The sequence below is a fragment of the Acromyrmex echinatior genome, chromosome 12 (genome assembly GCF_024713525.1).
Source record: "Acromyrmex echinatior isolate Ae372 chromosome 12, ASM2471352v2, whole genome shotgun sequence".
Classification (NCBI taxonomy): Eukaryota; Metazoa; Arthropoda; class Insecta; order Hymenoptera; family Formicidae; genus Acromyrmex; species Acromyrmex echinatior.
Window position 1 is genome coordinate 152,219 of NC_141863.1, and position 14,807 is coordinate 167,025.

Here is a 14,807-nt window from a genome sequence, read left to right on the forward strand (position 1 = left end):
CATTAATAAAGTTACATTTATTAATAAAAAGAAAGAATAAAAAAAAGGTTTTATACATAATAAAACTTCTCTCTCCCTTTTTTTACATAAAAATATAAATTATAGTTTATGGATGTATGCGTGTGTGTGTGTGTGTGTGTGTGTGTGGAGAGGAAAGGGTTAACGGGTATGAGAGGGGGCGAGGAAAGTGTTGCAGGAACACATCGGGATGAGGTGCTTGTAGAGGACGGTGTAAGATGTGGAATTTCCGGGGATGTATACAGTGACTAATCTGTCCCCTTCGTTGGAGGAGGACGAATATAGCCTGAATATCCGATCCCAGTCGATCGGCTGGGGATTCGGTTGAAACGGGAGAGGCGGGAGCTGATTCAAGGGAGGAGGGAGTGAAAATCCTTCTTCGCGAGAAGGAGAGGGAATCATTCCTTGAGAGGAGGAGGGGAATAGTCGAGGATAAGATCTAATGGTTGTGTCTCTGTTGGTGAATAGGAGATCTATTGTGTTGAATTGTTCGCCAGTCGGTTGTAGCGGCGCGTTTGTGGGTGGCCCTGGGGAACGGTTCCGCCTACTCCTCCGGACATAGGAGGTTCGTCCGCGTTTCCTAATGGTACGCACTACAAACCGAAGGATTAAAATGACGTACATGTATGTTCTTGGAAACGGACACAAGTGTACATAGGTACAGATATATGTGTTCCCATGCGGGAAACGAGGGGATCGACTGGAAGTAGCGACTTACTGTTAGTTGCCCAAGATATCAGGTAGGTTCCGGTGGGCGACTCGTGGAAGGAGATCCGTCGTCTGCGGAGAGCATCAGAAGGGCAGTCGCAGTGGCGTACGCCTAATGATTCGGTGCCGATTTGCCCAGAACTTCACACTCGTATGGAACTGCGAACTGGCGTGATTAGCGCGAGTTTTAGTAAGTCCCGCACTCCCCGCGATAATAGGTCAACTCGTAGACTGCATGTGAACTGACGCGAACCGAGTTAGCTTGATCTTTTTACTGACGCTCTGCGCTTCCGCGGGACTTCTATTTATCTATTTATCTATTATATATATATTACCCGAAAAAATCGTATTTGATCTAAAGTACATAGAGTAGTTTTGAGAAGAAGAGAAAGTGATTTATGGTTTTCCTTAAAAAACCAAGATTGCTCCGAGACGGATGACGAATTCTGTTATTATTCTCGCGGAAAATATGACTAGATAAGCAGATGATTACCATGCTATCATTGTCAGTTGCGAGTTTCGTTTCAGATAACGCTTCTGGAAGTTATTCTATGCGTTTACGTTTTTTAAGTGCGATATGGCACCTGTTTTCTAAGATAAAATTGTTAGTCAGTCTCGGATGATAAAGCCTAGATTTTTACTATTGCGTGACTATTCGGTGCATTTATAATGTCTTTTGCAATCTTGTCTCTTTTCGGGCCTACATTAATTAAGGTTATTCTTTCCGGGTTGATTGGCATTTACAAGTTTTCGCGGAGCCTGTCCGGTCCCTCTTTTCAATTCTGTCAGACCGTTATCAGAAGGCTCCGCTCGGGTCTCGCAGACGCCAACCATAGTCGCGACGTGGAGCCAAAGAAAAAAAATTGTGGCGTCTGTAGGTAACACAGACAAAAGTAGGGGGTTCAAAGTCAAACCTATGACACCATCTTTGTCCCCCACAAAACCATACAACTTTTGCCTGAAACATTTTTTCTTGAATCAAAAATAAAAAATTTTTTGAGATGATACATTAAAATGAGACACTCTGTATGCTACATGATATTATATATTAAATAAATTAACTTTTTTCAAGATCTTAAAAAATATATGAAATATAAACATTATTTATATTATATGATTAAATAAGAACTTATAATGATAGTCTCATAATAATAATGTAATCGATACTTTATATAAAAATGTTTCACATAAAAAAAGTATTAGATGTGCTGCTCACACACTGCAATTGATGATGCATTAAAAAAAAACAAAACCTATGTCACAGTTAATTTTGAAAGTTAGAAATTTAACAAAAAAACTCAGAACTCAAACATATTCATATATTTAATAAGGAAACAAAACTTAAAAAAACACACTTGATTGTCCAACTCAATGATGTTCTACAATAGATATGCTCGAAAACTTGTTACTGTTAAAAGATTATTGTGAAGAGCTATCTACAACAAAATTTCAAAATTTCGTTACATTAAAAGATGATGAATGGTCAAAAATTAAAGAAATATGTATAGCATTACGATCATCAAAAATTTGTACCAAAAAACTTCAGATAGAATAATTGACTCTCAGTGAATTTTTTAGATTTTGATGTGAAACAAAAGTAGCATCAGAGGCAGTATGAATTCCTTTTTCTAAACTTATTGTAGAAATGTTACTCCGCGAAGAAAAGTTAATAATGATATATTATTATCTGCGGTATATATGCATCCTCGATATAAAGTGTTATTAGACAAATACAAAGAGCTTTAAAACATCTTTGGGTCAAAATAGTATCAATAAATCGTAGTTATACAAATCAATTAACCAATCAAATGAAAATTTTGGAAATTCTTCAAACTCAAGTGGAACAAATTCTTCACATGATGAATTTGAAAATCTTTTGAAACTAAAAGAACAACACACTTTAATAAATTCATCATCGAAAATCAGATTTATGTCTTCGTCGAGCAGAAAATGAACTTGAGAGGTATAATACTGGACAAAAAAGAATTGATAGAAGAATTAATGTATTAGAATTTTGGGAAGATAAGAAAAAAGATCAACCTGAATTATATAAATTACCAATGATTGTTCTAGCAGTACCTGATACTCAAGTCAGTGCAAAACGACTATATTATATAGGTTTAAAGTTTATTTTATCTTCATAACGAACAAACGTCAGTGAACACATCTTGGAAAACCAATTGCTTGTTAGAGTTAATAGAAAATTTTATAAAGAAGAATCGTAAGTTATTTTTTACTTTGTTTTTTTTTAAATAATAATTTTACATAAAATAATAAATGTACGTATATATATATACATAAAAGTAATTCCTATTTTCTTATGTCGTAATTTAAATGTTCCAGAAAGTCATATAAAAAAAAAGATCATTAACATTTACTGATTCAAACGAATATTCAGTTTCAAAAAGGTTAAAAATACAGACAAATACTAATTCCAACAAAGAAGCAAATATTAAAGAAAAAGATTGTTTTATTGTCGACAAAGGAAAAGAGAAAGAAACTATTGTTTCCTGAAAGGATGAAAACGAGATAAATAAGAAAATAATTGAAATAGGAAGTTTAGGAAAGAATCACCAAATAACCATGTGACTCTATTGGTTAACATAATTTTTGTCAAGTGATAAATTCTCTGTTAAGTTACTTAAGTTCTCTAAATTGAACGGATGAACACGTTCTCTCTCCCTTTCTCCCTCCCTCTCTCATTCTCTCTCTCTCTTTTCCCCCTCCTCCTCTCTCTCTCCCTCCCTCCCGGGAACGAGGAAACAGTCCTACCAATTAACAAAATCTATTCCAGTCCAAACCCAACTAACCAAAGGAGATTGATATGAAAAACACGGTTCTTCGAACTTCAGCGAGATTTTTTCAAGAGTTTATCCAAGAATTTGTCGAAGATATTTTCCGAGAATTTTGTCGGAGATTTTTGCGGCAAATTGCAGAAATTAATATTATTAATCGTTTCAATATGTTGATAATAAAGATAATAATTCGTTTGTTCTGACAAACCTTTATTACATAACGTTCTGATAAAATTTACTTTACCTTCACTAAGTGGCTTCATCTGAAATTACTCGTAGTAAACAATTCACAGACAAAAGAATGATTATAGAAACGTGTTTGTGATAGTCTGTGTTTGCTGACAGTTTCATTCTTCATCATTTATTCGCTGTCCTGTCTTCGACGACACGTGTAAAACTATAAACATTGCTTCAATTTTGTAAAAGATTCTGTACACTGTTAATACTCATGAAAATGAACCGTTACGTTTTATTCATCAGTCATCTCGTATAATTACTATTACTTAATTCTTATCGATCGATTAAAATATTAGCCGTATTATGGCTTTCTAGAGGTCTTCTAATGAGAGTCGCGCCACTAAACAGTCAATTTTAATTGGTCAGTCATTTTTCAACAAATCCCGCCTATATTCGAATGTTTGTATTGTAGGAATAAAATTGTATCGAATACGATGCGCATATCGATACGCTAAAAATCGCAAACTAACCTTGAAAAATCAATTTTTCCAAAAGGCCATTTGATGAGGCCATTTTAAACCGATATCTTTTGATAAAGAATTTTTTTTTACAAGGCTTCGAATCGATATAATCGATTTTTATTAGTGTTCTGATACAAATATCGCTTATTCAAGTTGTATATATATTCATAATATTGTTAAAATCAAACAAAACAAGATTAAACATTTTAAAGTTATTATCATTTCTTGTGTAATACACATGTAATGACAAAAATTGAGTTTCGAGAAAACAAATAATTCCAAAGGACAGCTACCTGAGTACAATACTATCTTTTGGAATAAAAAATATATGATCACCATGATACATTAAGTGAAAGAAAATAATTTATAATAATTATTTTTAACAAAACGCTACATTTTCTTATAATGAAGCTATACAAATATGTTACTTAACCTCGCAGAGATATGCATTTATGCGTTGGTGTCTAATTTTTTCCAATATTTATTATCCATAATGCATGACGTTTAGCATCACATGGAAATATTTTTATTACATAGCCTTTATTACGTAGCTGTAGAATTAATGCAAAATGAGCGCTGCACGCCCGACCATTTTGCAATTATTTTTAATAATCTTCTAATAAATCGCACTAATCTTCAAGATTAGAAAGATATATTTCGATCACGTTCTTTTGCTAAGCTACAGGCGCCAAAAAAATATAAAGATCATCTCCAATTTTTTGCAATTATGTGATTTTTTAAAATATAATTTCTGTAATTATTTTCTTTATATAAAAGTATTAGATAGATATCAAGAAACAGATGTCAAGAAAAAATAGTTCATGAGGCATGTTACACTTTTTTCTGGCACACATTAAAAATATATTGTAAATTATTAATTTTTTGATCACTCTTACCTTTTTACGATATAATAAGTTGAGGTAAAGAAAACACAGTTGCTTTAAAAAAAATTCATAAGTAAAATGGATGTTTTATTAATAACTAACTATTCTTTACACCAATTGATTCGTCTCATTATTCTGTTTATAAGAGTATAAAGGTATGATTACCAAAAAGTTAATAGTATAAGAAATTTAAAGAAAACAGCCACAACAGAGAAGCTATCAGCGTCAAAGTTGTGTGGCTCGGTGGCAAGACGGAAGTCTATCAATATAGAGGAGACCAGACTTCAATTCGAATCCCGGAACGTCCTGATATTTTTCTCGTGTTGTCACTTATTTCTTACAATAGTGTACGAGATATTTAATATTGCATGTTGTTCGAGAGCGCGCGAAGAGAGCGATCAAGCACAATTAATAGATAGTAATGTTGCAGTACAAAAAAGGAAAAACGCAGTTTTAATTCACAAAAGGTTTATGTATAATAAGAATTTTATTTTAGACCGCATATATGAGAACACAAATAATACTAGAAATTAAATGTTTATAATGATCGAGGCTCTTTAATGGATGCTTTAGGAATCTTTAATGTTATAAGTATTTAATTTCTATATACAATGTCAAGTTTACAGATAGTGTTGTAACTTTAAAAACACTTGCGCAAAGTGAAAAATTCCTTCACGAGAAATGGCATTTTACGAAGCGACTTTCTCGATGAAAACGAACTGAGAAATGCGTTATTCGTCGCGATCAGCGAATTTAAGAATGCGATCAGACAAAGCACCTCTCAGTCAATTATGAATAAAATTTCGATAAAATCAAATTGTTGAGGTGTTCCCTCAGTATCCATAGCTATTGACAGATCAGATTGTTTGTCATGAAAAGAATCGACATGCTTAGACCTGCGAATTAGATATGCGCGAGCGACAATCAGAATGAGTGATTGGAGGCAGAGTGGATTATTCCACTTGCTTGACATGCTTGCGAGCACTTTCCGATTGTCGGTAGACTTGAGCAACCGTTGAGAGAATTAGATATTGTGTGTATACATGGGCTTTTTTTTGTTAACTAAAAGAAAAAGCGCCATTAAAGATTATCGCTCACTTCTTGAACTTTCTCGAAACCCCTATTATACACACAAAAAAACTTATCAAATTCTTTTATTGCGAGAAAATCAATAATGCGACGAATCTAGCAATCTTGAACATTCTCGTCCACCTCATATTGCTGTGACGAAATAGATGTGCTTCTCTCTAAATTGTAGATGTCACAGAGAGTGTTATCAATTTGCAGTTTATCGATTGATACTATACAGTCAATTGATACTATATAACGGCGAATGGTCACGTGTTGATACGCATGTTTTCACATGTTACGTAGTGTGTCGCGAAATGTTTATGTGTGAAAATTATTTTTCTACAACAGCGGAATCGGCGTATTTAACAAAGTGCAAAATACTATATATATTGATTATGCAAGTAATAAAGTGATTAGTGTAATGATATGAGTGAGAATCGACATCGAGGCATACACAACTCGGTGAGTAAAATGAGGACAACAATAGCATTGAAAATGTGAACAAGAAAAAAATGAAAAAAACGCGGAAACATCGTATTGCAGAAAGAAATACTCGGAAATTAGCGCGGAACCTTTTGATAAATAGTAAATATCGGTTTATTGCTTATGCATCTCCGGACGATGCAGTCATGTTGACGTCGGCTGGCAGCAGCTCCACTTTGATCAAAGGCCGAACTTAAAGGAGGCGGACTGTTATCACGGGCTACGCTGTCGTCTCTAGGATGCAACTTGGTGATCCGAGTCAGGGACCATCTTCTCGGTGACGTGATCTCGAAGCGAACTAGGCACAACGAATCCGACACGGATAGTGCTTGTTCGTTCCACTTCAGACGAGTGGCCTGGGTGTGGAGATAACATCCAAGATTACATATTTTTTGGATGAGCTGCCACCGGAAAAAGAAAGTCCTTTTCCATCATCGATGGTTCAGGGAAAGCGAATAGCGGAGCGTCGATGAACAAGTGTCCGGGCGTCAGAGCAGAGGTGTCATCTGAATCGTCAGTGAGTGCTCGTAGCGGCTGAGAATTCAAACAGACTTCCATTTACGTAATGTAGTTATCTCCTCGAAAATGAGCTTTGTCCCTTATAACTTGTTGTAAGTGATGTGGAGAGACTTCATTACTGTTTTCTAAAGGCCCTTGAAATGCGATGTCGACAGAGAGTTAGAATGTCATCTAATTTCCTCTATGGATGCTGCCTGGGTGATGTGACTACCATCGAACGATGAGGCCCGAAAAAACTCCCTTAGCTGCTTGTCGATTCCCATGAAGTTCGTGCCGCAATCCGAAAAGATATCCAAACAGTATAGCCCCAGACAATATCGGCCTCGACGAGATGTGAATCGACGGTGGAATGCCTCCGGCTAGGAATGTCTCCGTTGTATAATCAGAAATGGTTTCAATGTGGACGGCTTTGGAACAGAGGCACACAAAAATGACAATGAATGATTTGTGTGCATGATATTCTCGCCCTTTGTTTATTCGAATGAAGATGGGTCCAGCGTAATTGACACTAGTTTGAAGAAAGGAACGTGTCGGGGTTACTCTTCCTCGGGGAAGCTGCGGCGTGACCACCTTGCGTGCATGTCACGCATCGATGCAGCCACTGCTTGATTACGGCTCGGCTTCATGGAATTCAAAATCGAAGCCGAAGCTTTCCTAAAGTCAGTTGAACTCCTCCATGGAGAGTGCGGTGATACTAGTAGGCAAGTGAGCCTTGGATGTACGATCAGTAGGTGTCGCTTAAAGAGTGCTATATGTCTAAGGCAGCTGCCGATCTGAAGTAATCTGTCAATGTTCAGCTTTCTTAGCTGACTCTGTCTGGGAAGCGTGTGGCTGTCCGTAGTGGCAGCGACCTCGATTGGGTAATGCAAGACTTGCATCACATAAAACTGATTAAGAGTTTCATCGAGCTTATCGAAGCTTAATGATGGCTCCTTTTGTTCTGAGTCGGGTTGATTTCGATGATGACGTCAGCGGAGATCAGGAGGTGATTCTCAGAAGCCGGTGTAGTGAAGAGAATCTGACAAGTAGTTCAGGTTCACTAACATCTTAGACGGCTGCTATGTGCGTATTCTATTTTCAGGCAGATCGTTTGTGGAAATCTCATCACTCTCGTTTAGCCACTACTTAACGTTCTTATAGAGTAAGAGTTCTTAAAGTCAGGCTGGATCGATCCACCAGAGGATATGATTAATGAAGTTATTCGTTGCAATGCCTCTGCAGGCGCAAACAGCTGGGTTCTCTCTTTCCGGAACGTGACACCATCGTGCTTCCGGAAGAAACTCTTAGATCTACAACTACTCTATTTACCATGTATGTTTTTCATCGGAAAGCGTGACCTTGAATCCAATGGAGGATGACCTTGGGGTCAGACCATAAGGTAACAGGCGCTATGCAAACTCAAAACGATGAATAAACAATTAAGTTAGTTAATAAAAAAACGACGCAAAGTTCCAATAGCGGCAGTGAAATCGGTTTAATTGACGCAACTTTGCTTTTTGCCATAAGCAGGCGGATTGTGATGCCATCTTTGATGATGCGAAGAATAAACCATGTCGGCATCTCTCACACGGACAGCGACGGCGTGCAATTCCAGATGAAAGTTTTTGTCACCAGCCAGCGGCCAATACGGAGGCGTTGGAGTTGCAGAAATTCGTCGAAGAATATTTGCCACTGGACGTCAGTTGTCAAACACGCATTCCTGTTGTCGCAGTCAGGCTGACTGAATAAGAACTTTTACTTGAATTGTGATTGGAGTCAATCATCCAAGCGAATCAAAGAATCGTTCTGTTTCCGAGAAAATGCCTATTGGTATATTCCGCGATAGTGCAGGCGTGGATTTTGAAGGCGAAAGCGCATCTTCGGCTGAGTATCAGTGTGACATGATCTTCATGCTCCCATGTGAATGAATCAGTGTTAATGAAGCAGTGTTCCGACGGAATGCCAGCAAAAATTTCATGATAGTTTACGGTCCATTTCCACAATGAAAACCCGCCCATCATACAGAACCGGTAAAGTTCAATTTGTAACGTGATCGCGTCTGACAAAATATGCTCGTCAACGACTTAACAATCGTGGCGTAATGCGGCGGAAATTTGTGGGAATCGATCTTCATCGTCAGCGAGTTGACGGATAGTTAGAAATGGCGCGCACGCTAGGCACGTAAGTAACTGTCGTTAATTTATATTCTGGATTCTTCTAACCGGAGAGACCAGTGCCGCCAAAGAATAATCTTGATCCTCCGGAAAGACGCAAATTTGCAGACACATTTTCTTGACATCCAACATAAGGACATAACGGTACAACATTAGTACATTTGAGAAAAGTGGCAATAGATTGGTGCCGATCAACAGATTAAAATTAAGTGACTCATCGGACATGGTACGCTGCGATCCATTGAAAATTTCCATTCGCAGTTTCGTTATGATACTGGACTCTTAGATCACTTCGTAAGTAACATCTTGTGTTTAACATCTTGATAAGTTTTGCGCCAGTTCCATGTGACTTAAGTTTTCATATCCTTGTAGGAAAGCACATAGATGATAGAATTGCCAGAACTGGGGACCCTGATCACATCGGAACTCCATAAAAATTAAGAGACATTCTGCTGATTTGTAAGTTTCAGCGAGGGTTAGCGGCGGCGAGACGAATGGCAAACGCACCATGTACCATCTATCGGCTGTGCGTTTGTGGATTTGCGCGAAGAAGTCTTAATCTTGCACAATTTATCGCTTGAAAATAACAGGAGCGGAGATTTCCTTCTCCTGCTCCAAACGTTGCACGAGAGTGACTAGCTCATGGTCTGCTGTACATTGAAGTGAGCTGCGCGATATTTTCTCTGATATTTCATCGCAGCTATCGGAGAAAATCCATCCAAGGAGTGTTTTCTGAGTGATCAGAGTTCGTGAATCTCCCTTATGGAGATTCTCGTGGAATATGAGCGGACATATTTCTCCTCCGAAAAGATCCACTGAATTGTTGACCATAAATCCTGTATGGTTCTGTCAGTGAAAAGTCCTTAATATGAGGCTACTTCTGTTTGCTCTTCATGTTGGCGCCTTAAATGAGGGTGCGGAAAAATGAAGGCGACAGCGTTGAATTTTGTGCTATCTACTAAGGACGTCAGATTGAGAGTCTTGCTTCTACTAAACCTACCTGGTGCATGCATGAAGATCGCAATCAGAATCAAGACAAATACAGTCGCTATATCAGTGCCTCTGAAGTTAAGGATACCTCCGAGTCTTGGTCAATCAGAATTCAAACGATGTGCTGGCTTTCATGGCAATCGGCGACAGATACTCTAGCGGTTGGAGGGAAGGATCGCCTTGTAATCCTCGTTGTGACGTACAGCGGACACTGCGCTGACTTCGACAAGTTTCAGCGGAATGTATGTTTCATGAAGCAACGTGTATGTTTTCACTGACTGGCACTTCGAAACCGAATGCGACAATTCAAGCATAATCGATGTATCTCAATGATGATCTTGCGGTCGGATGGATTTCGACTTGAAGTTCTCACACATCATGTTATGTTTGCCTTTGCATAGAATGCATTGTGACGAATCGGCAGTGCATTTCGTGTGGTACAATTTCACGGTTTGCAGCAAGTCCCCGGAGAATCTTGTTAATCTTGTTTAATCTTGGTTTTGCAGCGTTGAGTATGAGTTCGTTTCGTTAAGAAGTTCATTTCGTGATCTGATAGATTAGTTGAGTTACTCGAATATGACTCCCATTCGAAAAGAATCTATAGATCGAAAAGTTCCACAATGAGAATGTTGAAGAGGTCGAAGTCGTGTGAATTTACTGATCTTCCTAAATCTTCCTCTTAGTCGTTCATAACGTTGGTAATTGCGTTGTAAACACGGCTGAGCTCTTCGGTAGTATCGAAGCTCTTCACTTTTTCTTCACTAGTGTTAAATGTGGAAAAGTTGAAGCGCTTTAATTCTCTCTTATTTTCATAATATTTATGTAGCAGTACCCAAGCACGCGAATAATTATCTCCGGTTATTGATAACGGACGTATTAATTTTTCAGTGGATTCTTACAGACAATACTTTAAATGATGGTTTTCAACATTCGAAATCGACGAATTGTGTCTAACGATGAATGGGAAAGTATCGCGAAACGAAGACCATTCTTTGAATGCGCCTGAGAAAGGCCGAATTTTCAGACGAAGCAACGTTTTTAATGAGAGAGTTTATTATTCTGTTTCTTCGTAAAAGAATTTGGTGTAATGACTTCGAATTTTTCGACATAATCGTTCAGCAAGCTTCGCTGTTGCACGTATTTTCAATCGAGTCGAAAAATCTAGATGTATTGTATTCATTCTTATCAAACGATTCTTTATGTATTGTGCTCGAATGAACTCGTGTTGCGACTCGCACTTCGCCCTTTCTCGAGAAGATTAATGCAGGTCTCGACAGCGTGGAGGTGATGTTTTCAGCGCCTATTTTCTTTTCAGGTTTGATACTTCGCTTTGGGTGGTCAGCAAGGCAGATGGATGCTTACTCAATCGTATTTTTTCAGTCACAGCAACTAAATGTGATAGAGGCACTTCCGAAATGGCAGTTGTTGAAATCGGCGGAAGAATTCGGCTCAAAGTAAAAGATGTTCGAGAGCACACGAAGAAACGATTCAAGTACGATTAATAGACACTAATGTTGCAACACAAAAAAGGAAAAACAATTTTAATTCTTCTTATAATTTAAATAAAACTCAATTTTAATTCACAAAAGGTTCATATACAATTAAGTTTACAAATAGAGTTTTAGAAACACGCTCAAAATGGAAAACTTTTTCAGTAGCTTTACATGAGAAGCGGTTTCACGTTTTATGAAACGATTTTCTCGGCATTATACTAAAGATTTTCTCGGTATTATACTAAAGGTTTTCTCGGCATTATACTAAAAGTTTTCTCTCAGATTTAACAACGAATTGAGAAATGTATTCGTCGCGATCAGAACGAATTTAAAGATGCAGTCAAACAAAGCATTTCTCAGTCAATTACCAATGAAATTTCGGCAAAATCAAATTTTCACCTCGGCGCCCATAGTTATTGCCAGTTCATATTTTGAAAAGAATTGCATTAAGCATGCGCAATCGACAATCAGAGAGAGAGAGAGAGAGAGTGATTAGAGGCAGAGCGCGAGTTATTTCGCTTGCTAGACACGATTGCTCTCCAGTTGTCGGTAGACTTGAGCGGCCGTTAAGAGAATCAAATATTGTGTGTATAACATGGACTTTTTTCTACAACTAAATAGAAAAAACGCCGTTAAAGATTATCATTCTTCTTAAACTTTCTCGAAGTCCCTGTTATACGCACAAAGAAAAATTTATCGAATTTTATTGCGAGAAAATAATGCGGTGAATCTCATGATCTTGAACACATTCCAATGTACCAGATATTAAATGTTTCAATATAAAATATTTCGTAATCTGTTTTGATTTTTTGATATATTTAGCTTTACTTTTATATGCAGAATAATTAGAATATAATCACACATTATTTAACGAAATTCGTTTAATCGCATTTGTAAAAAAAGTAAAAATGACTTTCATATTTTCTTTTGACGCATTCGCTTAGAAAAATAACATTGTGATCAAAATATACTCCCCTCAAGTACATGAAACTGCGTCATAAATAACTTTTTGATACGACAACAATTTAAGAGATAACCAATAATGCTTACTTACATAAATCACCCATACGTAGGTTTGCTATCCGTCCTCTTTTCTCTGGACACCGTCCTCTTTTTTATGACGTCCGGGGACGTCCGGAGGGGTTTTCGAAAGGCATCCAGGATAATCATGAGAGTCCGGGATTTTATATAAAAAGAAAATATTTTTTGACTGGATAGCGAAAAAAAACTTTGGCGTGTGAGTGTAGTGTTGACATTAAAGATTGGCAGTCCTGCAGATTGAGTAATAAAATTTATCCGCATATAGTGTAATGCCAGCTGCACACCAGCGCGATGTTCGTCGCACACGACACACGATATTCAAATGAGCGTATAACTTTAGAATGAGAACATCGATAAAGCTGTACGTTCATTGGATATCGCGTGTCGCGCGCGACCGGCGCGACAAACATCGCATTGGTGTGGCATTTAGCATGCTACAATCGTCTGTTATCGGCGTCTAGTATTTCTGCGTGTCGGCGCACAGCTCATTGCCGAAATAAACGCCGAGTCGCCGCGCATATTTTGATTAGGTTTTCTTATTTACATTGTCACAGTTCTCTTTCAAACACTTCAGATTTCGGTTTCACAGCATTGCGACGTATTTATACCTACTTATGCAAAATAGTTTACATTGGTTCGTACGAATTTTAATTAAAAAAGGTAATAAATATAATTTTATAATTTACTTATTTTGCGTAACTTTTATTTCAGAAGTGACAAGATGCCAAAGAGAAAATGTAAATTTAATACACAATTACAAACAAAATATCCATTTTTGAAATGCGGATGTTCACATTGTGAAGTAGTGCCTTATGTTCATCAAATTTTTCAATCGCAAATAAAGGCACGTACGATATTAAGGAACATTTGAATACAAAAAAGCACAAGCAATGAAAATCAAGTTGACACTTCAAAAATTGATACTTTTTTTTCAAAATCATCCAAAAATCAAAAAATTAAAGGAGCTATTGCATATCACACAATATATCATCATATGTCATTCATATCTCTTGACTGCACTATGAATTTGAATAAATTATTATTTCAAGATTCTCATATTACCAAAACTGCTACTTGTAATAGAACTAAAGCCACTGCAATAATTAAAAATGTATTATCTCCACTAGCGAAACATAAAATTGAAGAAATGTCTTTTGTAAGTGTTTCATGCGATACCAGTAATCATGGATCAATAAAATTACTACCTATACTTATTCAATATTACGAATGTTCATAATAAAAGTATTACAATAAAAATTCTAGAAATATTAGAAATAACTAACGAAACTTCTGATACAATTACTGATGTAATTCAAAGTGAATTGGAAAAACATTTATTGTCGTCTAAATGTGTTGCTTTTAGTGGCGATAATTGTAACACAAATTTTGATGGTAAAAACAGAATAGAAAAAAATAATGTTTACGCTAAATTAAAAAGTAGGCTTCATAAAGAAATAATTGGCATTGGTTGTCCAGCGCATATTATTAACAATACAGTTCATAAAGGCTGTGATAATTTTTCTATTGATATAGAATCTATTGTAATGAAAATTTTCAATTATTTTGCAATATTTGTACTGTAAGAACAGAAGCTTTGAAAGATTTGTGCCAACAATCTGAAATCGAATACTTTAAACTTTTATATTACTCAAAGACGAGATGGTTAAGTTTATATCCCGCTGTTAAACGGTTATTAAAATTTGAACCACTATTTCTTAAATATAGATAATCCACCAAAAGTGTTAAAAAAATTTTTTGAGAACACTTTCAGTGAAGCTTTTTTGTTTGTAATACATTCAACTATGAACATAATGCATACGAATATTGAAAAACTGGAAAGAGTTGACAATTTTATTATCAAAGTAAGAAAAATTTTAAAGGAAATTGTTCTTAATTTGAATGAGCGAATTAATCAGAAATTCATGCCATTAAAAGTTAAAGAAATTCTGAATAA

At 36.6% G+C, this 14,807-nt stretch overlaps 1 protein-coding gene and 1 pseudogene across 1 annotated transcript in view; one reads left to right on the forward strand and one right to left on the reverse strand.

Moving 5' to 3' along the window:
• The window catches only part of LOC147907684 (uncharacterized), a 130,253-nt gene that overhangs the window by 38,117 nt on the left and 77,329 nt on the right, over positions 1-14,807 (reverse strand). The gene's annotated exons all lie outside the window — the stretch shown is intronic.
• Positions 1,413-5,479, forward strand: LOC147907687 (uncharacterized; annotated as a pseudogene).